Source organism: Dermacentor andersoni, chromosome 4 (assembly GCF_023375885.2).
Source record: "Dermacentor andersoni chromosome 4, qqDerAnde1_hic_scaffold, whole genome shotgun sequence".
Taxonomy (NCBI): Eukaryota; Metazoa; Arthropoda; class Arachnida; order Ixodida; family Ixodidae; genus Dermacentor; species Dermacentor andersoni.
Window position 1 is genome coordinate 136,196,820 of NC_092817.1, and position 25,077 is coordinate 136,221,896.

A 25,077-nucleotide genomic window follows, 5' to 3' on the forward strand; every position below is an offset into this window, starting at 1 on the left:
GGGAATAGTGGCGGTTGTTTACTTTTCTTAGAAGGGGGTAGGGGGGGTTGCTACGGACAATCGAACAAAAAAAATGATTTTTGGATTTCATTACTGAAAAGTAACACACTCTGTGTGAAGACAAATCGTGCAGTTTTGAGCGCACAGGAGCGCTCAAAGCCTTTTAAAAAACATAAAATGCGTTTTATCTCAAAATCACTTTTTTTTATGTTTAGAACTTTGATGTATCTTTCCTATAAAACTATCCGACCGATTACGCTGAAATTTTCTTAGATACGCTTAAATTTCTTGAAAGTAGCCTGAAAAAAAATATTAATTGAAAAGTCTCCCTTAAAGTACGTGAGAAGTGAGGACGATATTTTTTTTTCTAGGGAGATGATTCTAGGAACTGAAGCATTTTTTATGTTCGAATTAAACCCACTATCACGTGGATTATTTGGCAAAATTTCATGATAATACTATATTTTGTTTCTCAGAAAAGTACATTGAATTTTACATCCTAGCCTAAAATTGGGTTCTCAAAGACAAACACAAATAAGAAGGCTGCAGTGAAAAAGTTGCCCCAGGTGAACGCGAAAAGCATTCTTATTCAACGCGCCAGGTATAGACATAAGATATACAACAGATGTTGAGATATAAAGCTGAAACCCAGATCAACCATTTACGCTAGAGTTCCCTCGTAATTAAGGATTCTGTTAATTTATAAATTGCAATTTCTATTTCGACATCTTAGTAGTTGTGAAAACCTGCAATACGAACTGATTTGAATGAAGAATTATTAAATCGTGAGCGAAGCGCAATTGCATCATTGCTCTATTTGAGATATTTGCGTAGTATCGCCGTCGAGGGCCACCGAATGCACTGCACTAATTATTGCTCGTAAATGAAGCATCAACATTATAGAACCATACGCGCCCGTTATTACAGCAATTAAGAGCACGCCCATCTTCGTGGGCTGCGCCAAAACAGGCTGGCTGTGCCCTCAACGCACACAAAATAAACGCTTAAGCGAGGGAAACATGTATTTAGTTGTTCAGCGTGTCTCATAGGGAACTTATAGGGAAACCAGATTGTGAGAAGGAAATTTACAGCAGATTGAAATTGGGTCAAAGCACATGCAGCCGGCATTACCAAATCATGACCTGCAGCTCGCTGCCATCGCTGAAAAGAAAAGTATACGATCCTTCCATTCTTCCGTTACTATCATTGGGGCACAAGCTTGACAGTTAACAATGACGCTTGAGAAAAGCACAGCAGAAACAAGCGAAAGGACAAGAAATCGTAGGCCTAACGCTAAGAGGCAGCGAGAGAGCGGTGTGGATCAGAGCTCTAACAAAGGTGGTCGCCATGGAAATCAAAAGGAAAACAGGACAGGCCGCGTAATTCGTATGGTACATAATCGGCGCTTCGTTATAAAAAAGGAAGCGCTGTCGAGGGTGGCGGAAAATTAGGTGGGGCAATAAAATAAGGAAATTCGCAGCCACAACTTTGAGTCCGCCAGCGCAGGTCAATGAAAATAGGGTTGGCTTTAAGAGGCGTTGGTCTTGCAATGGACGTAACAATAGGCTGATGACGTTTTACAGCATCCGAAATTGAGCCGGAATTTTAACGCACTGTTGCTTTTGAGCCACAGTTCACTTGGTAATGCGAGGCCAGATTCCTATATTTGCAGAACGATGTCTGTCGCAGATTAAAAACACCCTCTCCCCCTCCCACCCTTTGTCTTCGTACTATATATGCAGTGACTGCTCCGAACAAACACAGTCCGTCAGGGTCACAAGATCGACAACTTGAACTGATTTTATCCGAAACCATCTAGAATGTTGAACCGACACGTACTTCATGTACGGTGCTGCGCAGTATTCCGAAGTGCAATTGAACGTCTGGTCGTATGGTGCCGGTAAACTTATGGAAGAGTTGCCGCTCAACATCGTGTGATTTTCACTGACTAGCCTTGACCTCTATGGGTTGCCACCTCGGTTATGACACACAGCGTAGTAAGGGGCTCCAGGCCCTGACGTCCCCCACCTGTGATTAATTAACGGTCTCCAAAATTGCAGTGCACGCGCCTTTGTGCATTTCGCCTCTGTCAGAATGCGGCCGCCTGAACCTGCAAAATAAGCTATTCGCCTAGTGCGAGGCATCATTGTGTTTTATCAGCTGAGGAGAACTCAAGATGTAGCGGTGATCGCTGGTACGATGTAAAAGTGTGATGGGCAGAGGAATTTGCATATGCGGATGTTCCGCAGCGAAGTTTTGTCATAATGTGCGAGGGGCGGCAGATTTACTTCTTTCAACATTTCTATTGTAGGGCATCTTTTATACCTCTCCTAGGCTTGGACAGGGATCCCGTGTGAAGGGAATGCACGTTTCGCCGTCGGTTGGTGTTTTCCTATATCGTTCACACAGCCTCTTAGACGGTACCGACTACCGAGGGAGCTGATATTGAGCGCACTCACGACATTAGAATCGCACTTGCAACCGTGTGCAGCGCTATCACATACCATACCGATGAACATGCGGGTGCTGGTCGCCTTCACTTTAGGCAATGTAATCTATACGCTATGCAGCTTTCTTTCTTCATTCGTGTAGTTAGTATTGAAATAAAGAGATTGAGTCAGTTTTAATATAATGGTGGTGGTGATGATTCTGCAGGTGGTGTAGCATGGCAAACCTGGCCTGCAAACTGTTCCGCTTGAGCGTCTCTTTCAGAGCCAAATACAAGTATTTCACTATTCCTCCATCATTTGTGTGTCTCGCTGAAATGTTATAAGAACGCGTAACCCTTCCATTGCTATCCTTTTGGTGGCAGTGCGGTGAATGCGAGAGCGTGGTTGCACTTGTCGGTGCTGCAGCAGACATCCGGAAACGGAAGCCGTCGAATATGGGTGTGTAGTGATTAGGCGTAAGAATATGGCCTCAACTACAAATGCATGACGTGCGATCATGCTATCACTTGACCGCGCGTCTTTCGTTTCTTGTCGTTTAATTGCAGCTTTGCCTTCTCTTCTCTCTCATACGATGTCCCAAGTTAAATGCGCTGCCACTTCGGTAATGCCTGCATGTTAACGTAAGAACTAATAGGCGAATAAATTGTGTACGAACCCAACAGCTTAGTTATTCCGCCCCTGGCTTTTAAGTAGAGAAACGTTTGTTAAGCCCTTTCTTCCGATATACTGTACAATTCGATAATATCTCCACCTTCATGCTTCTGCTTTCTCAAGTCCTACTTTTGTTGTAATATTTATTTAGCGACAATAATTTTTATATTATGTGTTCGCTAACTTCTAATGAGTAAGCATTCTTTGGCGAGTGCCACAAGAAAATATGACCGTCCCGTGACGGCTTATGTATTCAAAATTCGTGCATAATTGGTCAAACGAACACATGTAATTATTATATTCTTGTAAAACAAGATGTTTGGTGGCATTAGGAAAAAAATTACAGGGCCCCTTAAGATCTCTCTTAAAAGGTGAACGGCGAAATCCTAGTCTTCCTCCTCTTATCATTCGCCTCATTAGTAAGCATTGTTAGTCATTTGTAATCAATTGTAGTCGTTACAATTCGTCCTTAGATATATAGGTAATTAGTAGTCATTACTAGTCATTACAAGTCATTTCAGTCTTTATTACTCATTGCTGCTCACTACTAAGCATTTTTAGTCATTTGTAATCAATTCTGGTCATTACAAGTCGTCGTTAAACATGTTAGTCATATCCTATAGTCATCAGTAGTCCCTGCAAGTCATTTCAGTCATTATTATTGTGCGGGGAAGATATATTCCGCGGGGCAGATATTATCATTCTCAATGAAACGTGGTTGCCAGCAAAAATAAATAACAATGAAATATTAGATTGTCAAAAAGCATACAACATTTATCGGTACGATCGCGACGTTCCCTCGGGCGGAGGCGTTTTAAGTGGCATCGCCGATGCGCTCAACTCTTCAGTTATTAGTGTTGCCTCTTCTTTGGAACTGATTTCTGTACGTGTAAATTTTTCCTCTCGTGACTTCATTTTTTGCGCATGCTATAGTTCGCCTACTGCCTCATCCTCTTTTTGTTCCGATCTTCACGATATTCTTAACATATTATTTGTAAGATATCCGAATTCACCTTTTTCCTTCTGGGAGATTTTAACTTCTCTAACATCAAATGGAAATCCCAACTTTTTTTTTAGAACGCAATTCGTCTGAGTGAACTCAATTCATGAACGTATGTTCTGATTTCAACTTCACTCAGCTTTTCCACCAACCAACACACATTACTCCTAATTGCTCTAACACCATAGATTTGATCCTCACTACCTCACCTGACCTTGTTTCTGCAATAAGTTATCCGCCAGGAATAAGTGATCACATAGTGTTGCATTTTGATATCCAAGTTCGTGTTTGTATAAAAAATCTATAAAGCATATCCGTGATTTTTCTAGAGCCGATGTTCAGGCTAACTGTAGAAATGCAAAGTTTTGTTGATGAATTTATTGCTGAGTTTGATCAGCGCTCGGTCAACGAAAACTGGTCGAGGTATAAAAGCAAATTACTGTACCTTATCGATCGTTATGGACCCAAAAGAATTGTTAAATCTGGCCAACTTTCCCCGTGGTTCAATACAACATTACGTTGCCTACGCAATAAACAGAAGCGCTTGTTTCGATGCGTGAAACGATCGAACCTCGCTATACGTTGGTAATATTATCAAGCCGCTAATGCTGCTTATGTTCTGGCGGTTGCTGAATCAAAACACGTTTTCTTTCCTGTTGCTCTTCCTTCGTACTTACGCAGTTACACTCGTAAATTTTGGAGCGTTGTTAGCGGCAAATTTAACAGACAAATACATTTAGAAGATTCCGTTATCGCTGTTCCTGCCGATGAATGCTCCATTGTGCTGAATAATGCTTTCACATCAGAGGCGCTATAACGTAAAATTATTCCAAGCTTCTTTATTCCAATTCCGCAATCAACCCACCGCGATTAGTGAAAAACTTTGTTAGACTACCCACACATCATCTGTCTGTCGCGCGACGTTACGAAAACCGCGATAGCTCCCCATCTGATATGACGTGTGAACCCTAATTACGCATAATTTGACCGAACAAAACGAAAATAGTTATTTCTGATTCGACGCCTTTTTGCCATTAGCCCTCGGTTATTGGTCAAAAGTTTTCAGGCTGCCCCCAATTCAGCTGCCTCCTCCGCGACGTCAGACAACCGCAAAACCTTACCGCGTCAAAGTGACGCGTACGCGTTAAATATGCATCAATATGCCGAACAAAACTGAAATTTTTTCAGAATACCCGCAGGCTGCCCCGTTCCGAAAGGAATAAAGATGGCTGCCGCCGATCGCTCCGGCATTGGGTACTGGCCCCTGCCGGAGAGCAAGGGTTTATTTGGTGTAATAAAACTATTTGCGTGGCCGTGTAACGTTTTGGAGAACTTTCGGCACGTTTACGACCGTGTTTTGCCAACTCTCTTTTGCTGAGGATCCGTTTTAGCGTTATTCTTAAGGTTCCGTTGCATGCCGCCGCGATTGTTGCCGAGCCTCCGCAAGCTAAGTAAGAGAAGGCGGACCAATCGCAGACGCCGGCACCACCTTCTTCATCCGGTTATCGATGTTCAATGCAGTGGCTCGGCCCCATCGAATCTCTCTCCACTTGAGCATGCTCCTCGCCTGTTGGAAGCCACTTACATCAGACAAGCCGCTCAGCGCAGGCAATGTTATTCGTTTTTCAAGCAAACAAAAGCGACCTCCTATGAACGAGGCGAGCATTTCATTGGTTTGATAAGACAACCATGCGGGTGACCACCAGATGCTTGCGTCGGCGGTTACGCAAATTTGACGTCAGGAGATAGGAATAAAAACATGTTGGAATAGTTTTGCGTTAGACGGCCACAGTTTTTCATAAAGTGTCACCTGTTTGTAACCCTTTGATAGCGGTTCGGAATTTGCCACCAATGGATCCCATTGTAATAGATTGGGCCGGTGTAACAAATATCATTAGCGGCTTAAAAATATCTTCAGCTGCAGGACCCGATAAGATCACGTCGAAAATTATAAAATCTACTGCCGTGTATTCATCTATTATTCTCTCTAAAATTTTTGAACAGTCCTTACAGCACTCCATTCTACCCGACGACTGGAAAGATGGGAAGGTGGTTCCTGTTCACAAGTCAGGTACTACACATTCACCCAAGACCATTCACCCTATCACATTCACCCTATCTTATTAACCAGTATTCCTTGCAAAATTCTAAATCATATCGTGTATTCACACCTGGTTAATTTCCTAGAAACAAATTAATTTTTAACCCTTGTCAGCACGGCTTAAGGAAGCACTTTTCATGTGAAACTCAGCTATTATCATTTACCAAGGACCTATTTTTTAATGCTGACCTAGGTTTTCATACTGACTGCATTTTCCTGGATTTTGCCAAGGCATTTGATACGGTCCCACATAATTTACTGATACTTAAACTCAGCAAACGTAACGTTGATCCTGACGTCTTATTTTGAATTAGAGACCTCCTGACTGACAGAACGCAGTATGTAACAGCTAATGATTACTCTTCTCCTTCCTGTGTTGTTACATCGGGAGTGCCGCAAGGATGGGTGCTGGGTCCACTGCTTTTCCTTGTCTACATTAACGACCTCCCTGATTGCATTACTTGTTCCTCTATTAAGCTCTTCGCTGACGACTGTGTACTTTGCCATAAGATTACTAATCCAGATGATGGACGCAAACTGCAAAACGATCTGAATAATGTGTCACTCTGGTGCAGTAAATGGCTAATGCAACTTAACGTAACCAAATGTAAGGCTATGCAAATTTCCCGCCGTTCGAAAAGCAGTGACACGTGCCTATACTTTCTTAATAGTAATCAGCTAACACCTGTTGACTCATACAAGTATCTCGGTCTTTATATCACAGATAACCTCTCATGGCAGACCCACATTGAGCGCGTCTGTAATAATGCTAACCGCATGCTTGGATACCTGCGTCGTAATTTTTCATCTGCGCCTTGATCTCTTAAAGTAATTCTTTACAGGCCATTGGTACGATCAAAGCACGAATACGCATGCGCCATGTGGTATCCCGCTCAAACCACTCTAATCCTTGCCCTCGAGTCAATCCAAAGCCGTGCAGCTAGATGAATTTTATCAAATTACTCGCGTCATTACAGCGTAACAGCAATGAAAAATACCCTAAGCTTACCCGATCTTTCACCCCGTAGAAAATGCGCTCGCCTTTCGCTATTTCATAAAATTTTCTACTTGAACCTTGTATTAAAAGAGCAGCTTCTCACACAGTTGTTTATGTTTCATCTCGTTCAGATCATTGCTTTAAAGGAGGCGTGCCGTCATGTAAGACTAATTTTTGCAGTGCTTCTTTCATTCCCAGAACAAGCACAGAATTGAACCATCTTCCCACGGCCATCGCCGCCATCACGGACACTACTAACTTCAAGAACGCCATTCAGCATGCTTCTGCCCTAATCTAATGTTATTTGCACAAATTGTTTATGTTTCCCCCACTCCTTCCTGTAGTGCCTCCGGGCCCTGAAAGTAAATAAATAAATAAATATGTTATTACTGGTCAATACTAGGCATTTTTAGTCATTTGTAACCAATTGTAGTCGTTACAATCCGTCGTTAGACTTTATTGGTGATTTCAAAGTGATTAGTAGTCATTACAAGTCAGTTCAGTCATTATTAGTCATTACTGGTCATTACTAAGCATTTTTAGTCATTTCTAATTAATTGCAGTCATTACAAGTTGTTGTTAGTCATTGCAAGTCATTGCAAGTCATTTCAGTCATTAGTCAATACTGCTCATTACTAAGCATTTTTAGTCGTTTGTAATCAGTTGTGGTTATTACAAGCCGTCATGAGACATATTGGTCATTTCGGCGTCATTAGTAGTCATTAAAAATTATTAGTAGTCTTTGTTGGTCGTTACTTGTGATTATTAATCTCTATCAGTCTTTAGTATAGCATTATCATTCACTAACTGTCGCTATCAATCATTCTCCATTCTTTAATCTGTCTTCATATGACGTGATGACGCTTCGGCGACATTCAGGCGGTCAGGTCTCTTGACACAAACTTCCCCGTGAGCTTAGAAAGGATTTCGCCTTAATAAACAAAGAATACTTCCAACCGGGATTGGAATCATGGACCACAGCCTGGCAGGCAGATATATGTGTGAGGCACACAAACAAAAAGAAACAATGGTTATGCCGCCGCCTCAATGTCATACAAAAACAACATCACCGATGATTACGATACGCCCTAATGCGAAATACGAGCGCAGCAATATGCGTGCTTTCATTTCGGGATGTATTGGCTGGCGCGGGTGCAAATGGAGCGAAGTGTGGCGCGGCAGCCTCGCTAATCGGGAGATCGCGACTGCCAATCCGTGGGAGACGCGTTGGCGCGATTCGCAGGAGCCACCGCCGCCAGACCTCCCAGACGACGCGCACTTCTCTGGCGCCATCTCGTAGCGATCGTCGCCGCACTAGTCTTTTCTTCTCACGCACCCTCCCCCTGCTTTCCACCTTATTGTTGCGCTGCACCCTCCTCTCCGCTTTCCTCCTTTTGTCTTTCATCGTTCGCTGCGCTCCGCGTTCACGTTCATGTTTCGCTGTGCTCGTTCGCTGGGTTACGCCACCGTTAGCGCTGACGCTCGCTGCAGGAACTCTAAAGAGCTTCCCTCTAAATAGAAACATAAAAAGTGAACACATGTAATCGTTATAATAATACAGTAGTAACTTATTCGTAGCGTTTAAAAAAACAAAAGGAGAGCAATAAAAATGTTGTTGCGTCACCATCACTGTGGTAAGGCGAAGAAAAAATACAGAGGGTAACACACGCAGACGTTATAATTGTGCAAGGGCACAGGACTGCTAGATTAGAGAAAGAGTCAACTTTTACTATTGCCAGCAATCACGACGGCGGACGCAGCTTCCCACCGCCTACCAGACGGCCGAGATTCCCTGGCTGTCAACGGCTAGTAAAGCTAGCTGGACGGCCAAGATCTGGTTTTGCTGGCCTGAGCTGAGCAGCAGGGTCTCCCAGGGCTGCCGGTTTTAAATTTTGCGCCCAAGAAAAATTAAGGAACTGGTGATGTCGCCGTTGCCACGTCAAGCTCGTAGCAGAAAAAGGACAAGAAGAAAGCAAATACAAAGCAGTTATGGTCCCTTATTCAACATCATGTCATAGTCAATGGCGCCAAAAGTGTTTCTGTCCGATTGAAGTTGTTTGTGTATATTTATTTGTGTCTGCTTCTTGTTAGCATTATTGCATACATAAAAATCATTATTAATTATTTATGTATATTTCTCTCAGTGAGAATTCACAAAGAGGGGAATGTGGCTGTGCTTAGGCAGTAGATGTAGTCGACCATATCCGAATCGATAGCATGTAAATGGGTGCCTTTATTATCCTTATGTCTGTTTTCATTCATGTCACCTTTTATCAAATTTACCGTTAGACGTTAAAGATGCTGCTTTGCGCAGATAATTTTAACCTTATCTCGTTTCCGTGATAGAGCCTTCCGACGCGACTGACATCTATGCATTAGATATCTCAATGAAAAAGAACCGGGTGGAGCAGATATGCAATAACAAAATCATCCGTATAGATTGTCTGCTTTTTACTTCCTATTTTCTTTAGCAAAATCTCCTTCATTAATGGCCATATCAAAGAAGTAACTTAGAGGAGAGACCTGACATTTTGGTTGGCTCAATATTGAGGGAACGTTTACTCAAAAAGATCGTGAAATGTTCGAATTTCTTATCTTTCAATGCTAGACTCGAAGCAGCTGTGGAAATGTCGGTTGCCGCTTTCTTTCAAGCCAATGTTATATTTTTCTTTCTTTTGCTTTTAACTACCCCGTCGTTTTCGATGCCTCTTCCGCTGCGTACTTTTAACCCGCGAAGTTTAGCTCGGCCGAAACGTTTCACTAACGTTGTAGGCTACAAAACCTCTTTATTTATGGCATCTGGAAGTTGTATTCTGCCGACGTAGATATTTTCCAACTGCCACAAAGTCAAAAGGGCCGTCTGTTTTGAAGGATGAATTTTTTAATATTTAAGCTTGCCTCAAGACGCGAGGGTCTTATGTGAGGGCACATGGGTGCCGTAATTGAGTTGCAGTATATAAAATTTCGAAGCAGTTCCTCTAATGACGCTTTCGGAGCAGTGGTAGAATTTTGGTCAACATGAAAAAAGAGGAAACTCTTCGAATAACTTTAAGTTGTGTAGAATAAGCTTTCATCTGATCATATTACAGCAAAAACTGGTACATGTATTGATCTCTCCTACTTAGGACGAGGTGATTTGGTGAGATACAGAGCAAACATTTTCATGCTGTTCGACTACACGGCAATCCAATTTCACGCGTTTGTTAAGACTAAAGTTAGCAAATGCTGTTGGCATATATTCAATGCTTCAACTCAAGATTCTGTAAACGTAACTTAAGGATGAAAGATTGATATCTGGTGTGCTTTCCAAAAAAAAGTATGGTTTGTTAAAGGCCCCCTAACCGTGACATAAATATCTAACAATGACAAGAATCTGGCTAAGCCATAAAAGATGTGAAAAGAAAATATCACTGGAGACGATTCCCTAATATTCCCGAAAGCTTCCACTCAAGCTCGCGGTGCCGTCGCAAATATTCCCTGCCTATGTTCAGGTTTATAACTGGTCATCGATTAATAGGGCCCACGAGTTCTAACGGGATATCAGTCTTCACATGGGCATTTCAAAGTTTGTTCCTACGCCAAAGAGGCCTAATATCACAACGTACTGGAAATCCATGATGCGAAATTGTGTGCCACTGAGCCATGGTTCGTGTTCACGGGTTTGTTCTTCATTTTTATTAATGGTATTCAACGTATTCTAGCACCATTAGCGCCAATGAAGCGTTGTAAGAATGATTTAGCGATATAAGCTGACCTAATGTTGCTCTATAGTGTGTCTTTAATGCCATTGTAAAGATCATTAAGCAGACTACGTATACGTGCGGTAGCTTCTCTGGTAGTACAGACTCGGCTCAAAGGTTCCAAAGCCAACTTGAAAAGTGAAAAGAAACCGCCTCTGACCAGCTGTCCTGCAGACCGCTTAAAGGAAAACAAACATAAGGTACGCCAGTACTTTCCGGATTCAACTCTGTTTCTCGAATAGATACAAGTGCCAAAAGCAAGAAAAGTTAACGCCGGCCGTAGCCAAACTGATACCTTCATCTTGGGCCACCACTTGGTAAAAAGCCCCAGGGTCCAATCTGGATGCGCTATAGGTTGAACAGCAGCCGAGCTAAATTGCGCGGAAACGAAAAGACGAACAAATAGAAAAGTACTACTACCCCTGCGAAGGAATCTACTAATGGTCTACGGTAAATAAGAGCTCGCAAGAGCTGGTGCCGCTCCAATTGCGCGCGCTGATTGAGGTCACCACTATTGCGTTGTACACTTCCCCTGCATTAGGGCATACCAATTCGTCTGCGTTGCTAGACTTTCTGCACATGGGCCGAGTGCTTCCCGAATTAAAAAAGTGTAAATAAAAGAAGAGAAAGGTAGATTAATGACCGCAAAAAGGCGAGTTACGGCTCACAGGTTGGCTTCTGCGGTTTCTCGCGTCATTTGCTCCTACTGATCTTCCGCGTCCTGAGTCGCGATACACGGCTGTCGAGTTCTTGGCGTCGATCCCGTTCCAGAAGCCTAGGCTGGAATGGTCGTTGCCACCACCGCTTTCTTTCCACGAACACTCACGATGCTAGCTATATATCCGTCGTTTTTCTCGCTGCAGGTCGCTTTTTCCTCGCCATGAAAAAAAAAGGGTGCATATATCCTGGCAGAAATCTCATTGAAACACACATACCAATTAGTTATTTAAAATGCTGCTACTTGGGCGAGCTAATCTGCCTTCCTAAAGTATAGGGTAAAAAAGCACGCAACGTATCCTCGGCTTCTAACTCTCAACTTTCTTGTGTGTAGTTTCACTCGAGTTATCGAGTTAGAGTCCTAACCAATATGTTGTCTCGCTCGAGTGATCCAACAACTTCACGTCATCTGTCCTTACCGCGTTTAATAATTATATCCAATCTAGCTGGGAAGAACTGCTGAAATTTTACTACGACGGCATTCCAGTTCAGAAAACCATATGTGCTCTTGACGTTACTTTTTCTCATTACACCATCGTCATATACGCGCTGTCGTCGTCGTTCTGTGATGAAGTCGTCGTAGTCAAAAAAACTGCATACTTAGTCTCGTCCTCCGGCACCATAGAAAAAGAAACAGAAAATCGCAACTTCGCATTCCCCTATTTAACACGCCGCCGCACTGCGTGTTTACTGTCGCGTAAGTGTCGCGCTTTGTAAGTCATGTTGACATATCTTTTGCGTACGGCACAATTTCTGAGAGTGATGGCCTCTGTAAATCTGCTTCGAAGACCAGAGTAGGCACAGCTGTAGCGCAAAACGACGGTGTTGAGCGCATCGTAAAAAAATGTCTTTATGAGATGTTGGCTATAAGTTATATAAGGTCCTGTTGCGGTTGGAGTAACCAAGTGGGGAGCAAAGGAAATCAATGAAGTTTGCAGTCTGTTTTGTATATTTGTCTGCATAGTTCGCAACAATAAAATGTACTTATAATGTGGTACGCATATAAACGAATGAAATTGTAACTCTCAAACGGATCACACAAACATGAAAATAATGAAGTTTTGACAACGTGATCAAAATGAGAAAGAGCTCGAAAGGTCGGAGAGTCGAAATGATCAACATCTGAAGAACTAGGAACGTCTGACTCCGGAACCATCCTTTGAACAACTACTTTTATTTTGTGCGGGTGTGCCCACACACAAGCTCCTTTTTTTGTCTTATACATCTTCTCTGTTTCCGCTTCCACAAGTGCAGGTTCGGCCTCCGGTCGCGTCAAGGGTTATTCCAGCTGCCTTTGTTTTCATACATACCCCACTTCTTTTTGTGAAGACATACGCTGACAGACATGTCCCCTTGTCAAGACACTGGCTTTATTCTAGGGCATTCCTTATTCGATAACACTTGATAACTGCAGCAGTCTTTCATCTAGGACATCGAATCTGGAGTCAGCAAATTACCACAGACTCTGAATTTTATTGTTACATACAAATGATGCATAATTTGCAAATTGCTTGAAGTCGGTCATTTGGTCTTCCATCAACAATTCAAGAATGATTCGTTTTTCGCAGGGGTCAATCTTTATAATACCTTCTAGTGGCCGTTAAACGATTTGAAAGGTTTTCGAGGGCTTTTTTGGTCCTCAATCCAGAATAAAACATTGGTCAATCTTGAACAAGATGACAACCTACACAAAAACAGGCATTTTCCTGTGCTATACGGACCTGGAACAAGTAGTTTCTGATAATATGAAACGCTATTTGACAATAGCTACGCACACGACTATGACTACATCAAAAGAACTCATTCGGTTCAGGGCACGCTCTTAAACATTGATGCTCTCACGGCCACGCAGTGCTTGTGTTTCGTTCATCGTAATAGCGTCTTACAACCAGTGCTGCGCATTGATCATAATTTGAATTGGTGGTTGGTTCTCAGATACTGGCCAGCTCATTTTATACAAGCGCTAGCTGCCACAAAATCTGACTACTTGCAACCTTCGTAACAATTAGAAATGCCAGCCACGGTACACAACCAGATCATAACATTCATCGATTGCAATATTCTGTGATTGTCAGTAAATGTCTCACGCGTGAAATGGGAGTTTTTCTTCAAACGGCAACAACAACCAAGCAGCATGTCTATTCTTTAAAATTGATTTCGCTTGAACTGTATTCACCATTGCGAAAATAATCCTCACATTCGTGCCGGTGCCACCCGTAAATCTGCTCGAATTTGAACTTGCCTACCACTGACAAGGCGTCTTTTCGCGAACCATCATTCACTGCCGGCCGGTTTTCGGGTCTCTGATTGACGCTATTTACTTCGCTCGCATCCTAGCCAGCCGCACAGGATACTATTTTGCGGGAAAATATTATCAAGTGGTGAAGCAAAAAGTAAAGCTTCCGCACTTAAAAGCACGCCAAGCGTCATCGCCTTAGAGCACATAAGGAGCGACAGCAAATGCACAAGAAAATGACACTCTGCGGGCTTTAAAGCGCGTTCAACCAATAAACCTGATAGCTAAATATAAAAAAAACAGATACCACACGCTAAATAAAAGAAAAGTAGTAATAAAAGCGAATAAATCAAACAAACCTAATAAACTCGTGAATAAAATACGGACCAGACGACTGCAATGTATTCTTTCTTATTGTTGTTGTTCTGCATGAACGAATACCTGCACAAACCATGTCTTGTCTTCCATATCAGGGTTCGCTTTAAAATAGTATAAAAATTATGTTGTTTTTCCATTACAAATAACTACTTATTGGCCAGGAGTTACACTGCTCCTGATCCCCAGGAGCCGCTATCAACTCGATTAGAACAAAGTTTCTCAAGTTTTCACAGCTCTTGCTGGTGGTTTTAGAAAGTGCATCTTTTCTTATGCACTGTAGTTTCCGAAGACGCATGTTATTATATGTAAATATATATTTCGTCTCCACAGACTGCACTTCTTACGGTGCTCTAAAACACTTCAAAGATAAAATAGAAATGATTGTTACCGGAAGAACTCATTTAAACAACGACCACTTTTCCTCATATACACTTTACTATATGACAGAAATATGGTAAAATATCTTTTCTATGGAACTTGTTCGGTCAGTGAGACCCTCAAAAATGAGGACTTTGGATTAATCGTTGTAACCACTGCTGTTTTCCGGTGCTCAAGGAAAATAACTTCTGAATAAGTTTGGCTGATCAGCCGAGCAGAAACGTTTCTGAGGCATTTTGCAATGGTAAAAGCCACTTATGTGCATTACTGTCGCTTTCGAGCTAACAGCACTCTGGCATTTCTTCCTTCGTTTATGCGACTTTACCGTGTCGGGGTGGTTATCTTGCCGAGTTTGCAAACTAAGGAGTCTTTGTATGAAGAAATATGATCTAACTCCATTAAAACTTCAGCTCGAAATGCGCATCAGTGTTTACAAGAACAATGAACAAGAACTCGCTCGGTTCTTTGTGTCATTGTTTAGAGATCTTAAAAATCCAGGGCCTGCTCTTAACAACAGCATGGCGGGTAGGAGAACGCCTTGTTTCGTGCAGGTTTAATGGACCATAAACGGGTTGTTTACGGTGCTAAGGCCATCCGTGAGAGCAGGAACAATCGCAGCCTCGTAAATACGCTGGTCGTACGACCTGCATTAGAAGTTCCTGGCCGCGCAGAAGTAGCGAAACTCTCCGCCGCTTGCGCTATATAAATGTCGATCCAGCCGGCACTTACGCACTGAGACACGCCGAGAACTGCTTGTGCGGGCTCTTAATAGTGACAGCCAAGTTCCTTGACCCCGTTACCATTAGCTCCGGCCCCTTCTCTACATGTCGAGTGATGTGCGAGATTACTCGTTTCGCTTACGTGTATGCAGTCATTTCATATTGTCTTCGGTCTACTAACGTCGGCCTAGGCTATATACGTAAGCCCATTCTATATCTCGAGTATCGGCCCACAGTTAAGGTTCAGCTCTTCCTCATCAAGTATTTCTGGCGCAAGCACAGTCGAGAGAACTCTGTCTTTTTTAATTTAGCAAGGCTATACTGTAGCTCATGGTTCCTGTTTTATCTTGTTTTGTTTGCATTTGAATTGTGTAAGCCTTTATATGCATACCCAACGAGGAAACCCGTTCGTCGGTTCTTCCGTCCGTCAGTATGTCATGTAAGACGAATCGTTGTAAATAATGTAATGTATAAAACAATATAAATTCGAAAAGAAAAGAACGCAGGCGGGGGCGAGTTTGACGCTACGGCCCTACGCTCAGAAGTCGAGTGTCTGAGCCTCTGGGCCAAACAGCCCCACTTGCAAAAGGCGAGTATATGTGGACCATATGATGTGTAGTACCAGTGGCACAAAACAAACGTTGAAGGAGAGCTGTTTGTATGAAAGATTTGTTGAAAGATTTGGTGATGGCGAGATAAAAGCCATCTCTAGGACGCCACGTCAAGCCGACTTTGAGCATTGTAGACATAAGAAAAAATGCCGACCATGCGAAAATGTGATGCCAAACAGCGCCAGAACCAGGATGCATTTCGGTGGTGGCGAGGTGCACCTTCCAATGGGGCATTCCTTCACTGAGCGAAATGCGACAGATCTCTGAGCGCTCAGGCACTTTGTGTCGCGTAACACCGACAGATAATCATTCAGTGAGTTGATAAGGATTATGAGTAGTAATGAGTGGTTATACGGGTATCATAAGGTTTCGCAGTGGTTCGACGCGGATGCATAAATTGCTAAAGAGCGATAAGGGCTGAAAATGATCGGATTAGTCCTGTTAACGTTCGTAAGGACCGATAAGGGGAATAAGGGTCGGATGGAGTCCCATAAAGTTGATAAAGACCGGTAATATAATACAAGGATCGTATCGTTTCCGATAAGCTTGATAAGGACACATAAGAGTAGATAAAGGTCGGATCAATTGCAATAAGGTTGATAACAACTGATAAATGTCGACAATGGTCGATCGTATCCGATGAAGTTGATAACGAGTTATAAGTGTTTATACTTATCGTTTCAAATTAGATGAGATTGATAACTATATCGGACCGCGCGCCGATAGCAATTTTAGCAATGTATCCGCATACTTCAACAACTGTAGAGGGGGTTGTGCGTGAATGTTTTTGCCTCATCACTGCTGCTTCAATTACTTTCTGTTGTGTGTACGCTTTCTTCCTACTTCCTCGCTGTATGCTTTTCGTTACTTTAGTGTTCGTGGCCTGTCATCTTGTTGTTACTTCTTTTTTTACTTCCATTCTCCTTATCTTCAGCTTCCTTTTCTATCCCCTCCTTCCTAATGAGTAGTCACGCTTGGTGCCCCTATCGGTGGCAATTGCCAACCTACTCCTTCCTTACTTTCATCAATGCATATATTTGTTAGATATCAAATATTATTATTAAAACGCTACAAATAAAAATCTTTATTTATGCACCAGTACCAGAAATACAGTGTAGGCGGGCCTGTAGGAGCCTGAATGGCTTGTGTGATTAAGTCGGGCAGTGTAGCCAAGAGCAATAAGGTCAGAGTATGTACAGGCGTTACCATAGTGCTGCCAAAACATTGTGCACACACACAAAAAAGTCTATGCAATACGTGTTATTCTAACATACAGTGAACATTTTTTCATCCTTATACAAAAATGCAGATCAAGGGAACCAGATTAGATGAAATAAAGAAATGTTCATGCAGCTGACAAACAAAAAACTCAAATAGAACATGACAATTGCACTGAAGGGCTTTTGTTTGTTGAGTGAACTGAAAGAAGTACGCCAGGCAGATCAATTTAGATTTTTCGCACACAGACACATTAGAGTGCCCATCATATTCAAATGAGTTGTCGGCCTATGAATCCTACATAAATATATATGACTCAACATTTTCCGACCATAAATTGCGGCCACTTAGCATAAAATTGAAATAAAAAGCGGTATAGAAAGATGAGCTCCCACCATAATAGCTCTGGATTATTATCCAGCTTGTCCCCTCCCCATTTTTATTTTCATTTTGTGCTACGTGACCATACCTCTTCTGTTCTGAGATCTGGGCCCGTATTCACAAACGTTCTTACGCTGAAAGCATTCGTACAAGCCACTACTAATGTGGGCCATATGATTAGCGAAGGCGATGAGCCAATGAAAAACAGCACTTGCAAACGGAAAGCTTTGTGAATTCGGCCCCTGTTTTCTACTGTTGTAATATTAGACTGTGGCGATTTTTTTTAAATATAAATCTATGATAGTAGCCAATGTGACGTTTCTGCGAAGTAGTCGCTAGGGGAGGTGGGCAAATTTTGCCGCTACGAACATCAGTTTCAGGACAGTAAACAATATTTGTAAACAACTAACTTAGTAATTTGGAGGCAGTATTTTCCTCAATAAATCCATATCCAAATTTTTATGTCCCACGTAGCGTTATATTTTCTGTTGAAACCTAATTCAATATGTTAATCAACAAATTTAAAAGCTAAATGCAGGGTATATTATAACTGATCACGCCGGGAAAGAAAGAAAGGCAGCCTTCATATCACATCTGACAGAAACGACCCGTGACAAAAAGCAGAGCGAACATTGAAAATAGACGTAGCGGCCATTCGTGTTTGACACAGATCCAGCTAATATTGCCTGGCTAGAATTCCTAAACCTGTCGTATCAGTATGTGTAACGACGTGAGATCAATTGGACCACGTTACGCACTTTGGCACGGGGCGTTTCCATTTGATACAACGGCGGGAAGGCCTTTGCGGCGCTCGTGGTGCATTTTACATTTAGGGAATGATCTAAACGCGTTGATTATGATTTTGAGTCTGTTTCTTTTGCAGTGTGACAACCTTTTTTATATTGTTATCTTGTGAACCATGTGACTCACCGCTCGGTTGTTGTTGTTTTGATGGTGGCCCCTTTTGCTTCAGCTCGTAAGAACTCTATTTTTGAAATTTTCCCGTGGACTTAAAGTAGGATCCAATCTCTGCGTATGTACTTTCCAGGTAATCCCTGAAATTAAATCTGGAAGCCTGTAAATCCAAATAATTATCCCTTCTCTTTCTTTTCATTACACACACACTTGCTTGTGGGACTTAAAGAATGTTGTGCTAGCGGAACGAGGCCTACAGAAGCCATGGTATTTTATGGCAGTGTGCGGAGAGTAAGAACAATATTGATCTAGCCTTCAAGGCTAGGAGGAGATACGCAGCTTATACCAATCACACCGTGTTTAGGAGCCGTAGATGGTCAATACTTTACGTAACTGACTGGCGTAAGATGACCAATTCAGGAAGGTTTTAAAGCATCAGATAGGGAATAAATGCTTGTCCCCTGGCCACTTCGCTTATTTTGTGACCTGTGTCTTCGCTTACCTGACACGTCACGCATACACCAAGTAGGCTCTCACCGACTCCTTTTTAGTCGTACATGGTGTCCCAAGCGGAAGACTTTTTGCTACTTCGATCGTTCAAAGCTTTTTGTTTGGAAACAAACCTAATACAATAAACTCTACCGACATAAAACTCAAATAGAGCAGGTTGGCCGCGTATCATGCACTTGCCTCTCTACAGGAAAGCCCATCACTAAGCGTTATTCAGTATTGAGTGAGGTATTGATTAAGGTATTGATTGACTGTCCTTGCTATGGGACATAGCTGGACATACATGGCCTAGAAAAAGGCATTTTCCACATTATCAGTGCAGGCATTTAACTGCACTCTTCTCCACCAAAAATGCAATAGGGACACTTTTCAACAATGTCTGTCGCAAAGCGATAGCACCTACCGAAGCAACAATCTAAGCCCAATATTGGTGTGTCCTGAAAGATATATAACCCACGTGGTCGTCTGACCGACTGCTCGTCGTCTCTAGTTGTTTAATTGTCCAGGATAACGGTAGTCTTTTGGTGCCTCTACCTACGTTGCCATCACCGTCTCGTTGGCGACATGGGTGAAACTCTGACCTCGGGCATCGTAGCTTTTGTAATATTTTGCAACACCCCAACTCTGCAGTGGAAAGTTATGTTTTTCTCATTTTTTACAACGAAACAGTTAACCACTCGTTGTTCGGAATTTTTCGTGCCCATGTCCGTGGGCAAAAATGTGGACCAATGCCGAAGGTAGCGCAAAGCCAGGCCCACCTGATACGTAGGTGCAGCAGGCTCGAAGCACACAGCAAAGTGAAGTGAAAAGTGCATACTTTCTTTGGAATCACGCGTACAGCAGACGTTACTCCGCAGGGGGCTTGCACGAACATCTAACCAAAATAATGGATTTAAGAACGCGTTTTTGTGCGGATTAGGCGTTGTGTATAGAACATTTATGAATGCGTTCTTAAATGTGTTGTTATTTTCGTTATTAAGGGTTCGTGCAAGCCGCCCAGATAAAGGAATCAGAATATTGTAGAGTCAGTCTGATGGAATACCCGAACTGGTGTTCATTATCAGGGAAACTGCGTGTATGATCCACGGAAACGCGACTGTATGTCGCTGTGCGAAAGTGATTGAACTGCTTGCAAGATGTTAAGGCGTCGTCTAACTTATTCTTGCTTGTCTTCCTTTCCTAAACTTTATTTTGATGGAGACTTATATGGCATAGCGTTTGGTTTCGTTCTAATTTCTCTGAAGTGCAGCTGATATCTCTGGCTGAGAAATCAATTACCCACAGCACCATGCACTAATCAGTTACTCCGACTTGGTAGTTGGAAAAAAAATTAAAGAACTTCTTGCTTGTTTCGTTGTGATACTGAACCCACACGCAACAAGAAGGCAGGAGCAGAGTAGTAGCATGGACTAAGTATGAAGATGACAGGTAATTATCCGAGATGCCTTTGGGCTAAACCCAGAGGCGACGTCGAAATTGGTTCCGTTGGAAGTCAACGGAGACGATAATTTCGTCACAAGGCAGTCAACGCTCCGCGGACTCGAGCGGCTGAGTGCCCCATTCATGAGAAATACACAAGCGGACAAGCGAAGCTTCGCCATACTTTACCGTCCTGTCTGAACTTTCCTCCTTTTTTCGCGCATTACGCTATACCTGTTTATCGTAATATCACGTATTGGGGGCGGGACACTGGCAGACCAGCAAAACCCTTATGTGATGAAACCAATGCAGCGCAATTACCACAAAGAACAGAGAACCAGAAGTCACAGGGACTACACAAATATCTGATTTATTTTGTTACCCAAGCTGAGCAGCAAAATCACAGAGAATTGTTCTCATGCGTACGGGTTCATCCCGTTGCAAAAATAAAGAACCAAAAAATTGATTTCTTTTCCGAATAGGAAGATCGACGTGTCTCTGACGCAGTCTGGACCTTTTTTTTTTTTGTTATGAAAAGCCTCCAATAATTCACCTGCAGTAGCTTCTTTGCTTCTGCGCAAGATCCCTATCTCGTGAAACACAGGTTCGCACTTGGAAGCTAAGCAATGTGCTTGTAAATGCTCACTTCTATTAACATTCGTTACCAGTACGAGCTTTCGCGCTCGGTTGTCAAGGCAGCGTCCAATTTAGCCTATGGGCAACCAGCTCTGAAGCTTTGCGTGCCATCAGTAGCGCCGTAACACACAGCCTGGCGAGTGGTAGACGCAGTATCCAGTAGCACATGCAGTGATTTAGTGTCAGCAAATTCACCGATCTTGTTGAGGCACACTTTTCTCGGCTCCTAACATGACAGGAAACCGACACGCTAGGACGCAGCAGCGCATGTGCTCTGCGCAGCGCGCTTGGCCACGTACAGAACTTGGCTGGGCGCATCGGGCTATGCAAACGTCGATACAGGCACGCGTCTTTTATCGTTAAACATTGTCACGACTAAAAAATAGCGAAGGAACAGAAGAAAACGACTTAATAGACACGAGCAGCGCTCAAGCTCTATTTTGTAAAGAAGTTGACGTTGGCGTGGATATGTTGGTATCGCGTCGGTTGTCCCAACGAGCGCGAGGGAAAGTGGTTGGAAAGGTGCTGTATCCAGGGTCACGATATTGGCAAAAACGGTAAATATGGCCGGATTCCCAGCAATGGAAGCAAAGTGCACGTCGGTCGACGGAGCCCCACAAGTCCATCTTGCGAACAAGTTGTTGATTGATGTGTAGCCTTTGCGACAAAGTAGAGGTAGTCGGCGGAGGGTAGTAGGACGGCGTTTCCACGGGCACATCAAGCGACGGGGTCGGCGACGGCAGCGTGGGGTACGCAGGCTTTCACGACTCGTTGTAAGGAAGAGTCAGGGTCGACGAGCTGTGCGGCGCGGGGGTTGGATAGCGGGTGGCCGACGCGTACTTTATGGACCACTGGTGTGGTAGCGATTCGGGCAAAGAAAACGCTTGCCTAATTTTCTGCCGTACAACCACTGCGACAGAAGCCACCACAGGTTCTTGCTGAGTCCCCACAAGGTTGCGAACCTTCTCCCGAAGGACCTCGGGGATGAGCTCACGCAGGGAACCCTCACTGCCGGCAGGCTGCGCAGAGGCGCAGATCGAGGTGGCGAACGCTCGCTCGGTCTTACTGACGGCACCGTTGTTGAAGTGCTCGCTCGTTCGTAGTAGCCTCCTTGATGAGTTCCGCTACAGTTGCTGGCGGGTTGCGAACAAGACCGGCGAACAGTTGCTCCGAGAGGCCTCGCATGAAATGTCGGATTTTCTTCGCTTCAGGCATCGCTGGGTCAGCTCGGCGGAAGAAGTGGGTCATGTGCTCCGCAAACATGGCAACATTCTCATTAGGTGTTTCTGGACGCGATTCGATCAGTTGCTGAGCCGAATCGCGACGATCGCTGTTAAGGTAGGTATCCAGCGGCGAAAAATGCCAGCAATCAAACCAGCAGGCTTCTTTCACCCTGTTTAAATGCCCGAAACTCTATTTGCTCAAGTCGGAATGAATCTTCTTGGCCCATTCCCAACTTCTGCTGCGGGTCACAGATGGATTACCATAGCCACTTACTCCTTAGTCCCTACGCCAAAACCAAGGCTTTGAAGCGTGGCACGGCAACTGAAGCAGCCCGATTTATTATAGAGAAGGTTTTACTGAGGCACGGCGCTCCAGCAGTACTATTACCTGACAGGGGGAGTGCATCTACAGCCTAACTATTGGATACAGTATTAAGACTTAGTGGAATAGAACAGCTCACCGGGGACCAACGGCGAACCATCAGCAAACGAACGGACGCCAGAACGCCTGAATAATACGGTCGCGGATACGCCCTCCATGTACGTGGATGTCGAGCACAAGAACTGCGATGAAATCTTGCCGTATGTCACCTTCACATACAATACGGCTCAGAAAGGGACAACACAAATGACACTGTTCCATGTCCTACATGGTCATGAAGTCACAACTATGTTAGATGCGATGTGGCCACATGAATGCGATGGAGTCGACACGGATGCTCAAGACTTCACTCAGCATGCTCAAGAAGCACGACAACTTGCTCGCATACGTATTCATAGGCAGCAGGATTATGACTCGAGACGCTATAATGATTGTGACCGACCAGTCTCCTACGAGCCCGGAGAGAGGGTTTGGACTCCCATTCGCCGTCGCAATCTTTCAGAGAAACTGTTAAGGCGGTACTGCAGCCTCTATAAAATTTTTAGGCGGCTTACTCACGTCAATTATTTCATTTCATTTTTATTTCCTTAAAGACCCCCTGCAGGGGGTTTTACATAAGGGGTGGGTTTAACGTGAAAAAGTAAAAATTTTTTTTTTTCATGATGACAGGTGGGATGTAACTTTTTCTAGGAAGGTTGATGGACAGGTGATGGCTACAATTTCATGGGGAAGGTCGTTCCAGTCGCTTGCTGTTCGGAGGAAGAATGACTGGCAAAATGTAGTCGTACGGGCGCGTTGGCGTGAGACTTTCAGCGGATGACCAATTCGGCGAGACGTGCGTGATGGCGGTGCGCAGATGTATGGCTGCTGTCTGAGCTGGGAATAATAAAATTTGTGAAATAGGCACAGGCTAGAAATACGGCGAGGGAGGGAAAGACTGCATAATTGGGAATGTAGCTTGAGAGATGAAACACTGATATAGGGTGAGTATGAGCGGTGAATGAAACGGGCGGCTCTGTTTTGCACAGCTTCTAATGAGTCGATGAGGTAAGCTTGCTGTGGATTCCAGATGGCGGATGCATACTCAAGTTTTGCCTGATTAATGATTTATAAGCAAGTAGCGTTACATCTTGAGGGGCGTCGTGAAGATGACGTTTAAGAAAGCCTAGTTTTTTATTCGCAGATGATATTAGCTTTGTTACGTGCTCGCGCCATGATAAGTCATTGCTAATAGTGATACCGAGGTAAGTATAGGACGAAACGAGTTGGACAGGGGAATCGGAAATCTTGTATGTAAATAAATGCGGGTTGTGACGACGATGAAAAGACATGAGTTTGCACTTATTGGGATTAAGCGTCATCAACCAGTGATTGCACCATGATTGAATGCGGTTAAGATTGTCCAGAAGGGATTCTTGATCAGCGGTATTAGTAATTGGGGCATAAATAACGCAATCGTCGGCGAACAGACGGACATGACATGATAAATTTTGTGGTAGATCATTAATATAAATTAAGAATAGGAGGGGGCCAAGGACAGTTCCCTGAGGAACGCCCGATGTTACTGGTAGATGGTTAGAGGAGTAGTTGTTAATAGTAACGGACTGTGAACGATGTGTGAGGAATTCTTTTAACCATGCAATAATTTCTCCATGCAAGTTTAGTGTGGAAAGTTTTAAGAGTAGACGTTGATGAGGTACCTTATCGAATGCTTTGGCGAAGTCTAAAAAGATGGCGTCAGTTTGTAAGTTAGCATCAAGGTTGGAATGAACATCGTGAAGAAAGATGGCAAGCTGTGTCTCACATGATAAGCCTTTTCTAAATCAATGTTGGGATGGAGTGAAAAAATTTATAGAGTCTAGATGCTGCATCATCTGGGAGTAGATGACGTGTTCCATTAGTTTACAAGGGATGCTAGTTAGGGAAATGGGGCGATAGTTGAGGGGAGAGTCTCTGTTACCTGATTTGAAAACAGGAACGACCTTCCCCATCTTCCAGTCTTCTGGGATGATACCTGTGGTGAGTGACTGAGAAAACAATAAGCATAAAAACTTGGATGAAATGTCCTTAGTGTTTTTGAGAAACTTAGTGTTAATTTCGTCCGTTCCGGCTGACGATGAAATTTTCAATTTGTCGATTGCGCACGAGATGCCATTTGGATGAAAAATTATGGCTGGCATTGCTAGTTCAGTAATGGAGGGTGGTGAAAGGAATGTATCTTCAGGTTCTTTCGTGAATACTGATGAAAAGGCAGTATTAAATATATTGGCACACTGAGCATCACTAACAGAGTCGCCGTTATCATTAGTAAGGGTGATGTCGTGCGATTGCTGGGGATTTATTACGTTCCAAAATTTTCTCGGGTTAGTTGTTATCATTTTGGGTAAGTCGTTATGAAGAAAGAAACGTTTCGCG

The 25,077-nt window shown here is 43.4% G+C and overlaps 1 long non-coding RNA gene across 1 annotated transcript in view; it reads left to right on the forward strand.

The window, feature by feature from the left end:
* Nucleotides 1-7,596, forward strand: part of LOC140217133 (uncharacterized) — a 192,625-nt gene extending 185,029 nt beyond the window's left edge. The window contains exon 3 of the long non-coding RNA XR_011893641.1: nt 7,398-7,596. This is a non-coding gene — a long non-coding RNA (uncharacterized lncRNA). The remainder of the gene's footprint in view (nt 1-7,397) is intronic.
* The last annotated feature ends 17,481 nt before the right edge of the window (nt 7,597-25,077 follow it).